We start from the raw sequence: 346 nt of genomic DNA, 5'->3' as shown, positions 1-346 counted from the left end.
ATTTCATACATATGGCTGTAACTTTTGATAGCTTGGTCGCACCACAACTTAACTTCACACGGTTCTAGTAGTACTTGAAACACATTGAGTAAAGGTTATTTTGTTTTTACTACTTCTGAATTTTTGGGTTAAAAATCAACATTTTGGTTAAAAAAAGCTGTTTACTTCATGGCTTTACGCCAAAGCGGTAACAACACCTTTCATCATGATATTTTACAAGTAGAAAGCCAACCCCCTATTTATATTTTTGTCCGAGGCTATTTTGTTTTAAATGACAGTTACACTGTTTTTTTTGGGCCAAAAACGACAGAAACAGCTATTTTTCTGTCATTTTTCGTTAAAAAAT

The sequence above is a fragment of the Branchiostoma belcheri genome, unplaced genomic scaffold (genome assembly GCF_001625305.1).
Source record: "Branchiostoma belcheri isolate BF01 breed outbred unplaced genomic scaffold, Haploidv18h27 scaffold96, whole genome shotgun sequence".
NCBI lineage: Eukaryota > Metazoa > Chordata > Leptocardii > Amphioxiformes > Branchiostomatidae > Branchiostoma > Branchiostoma belcheri.
Note: the sequence above shows the minus strand (reverse complement) of the source record.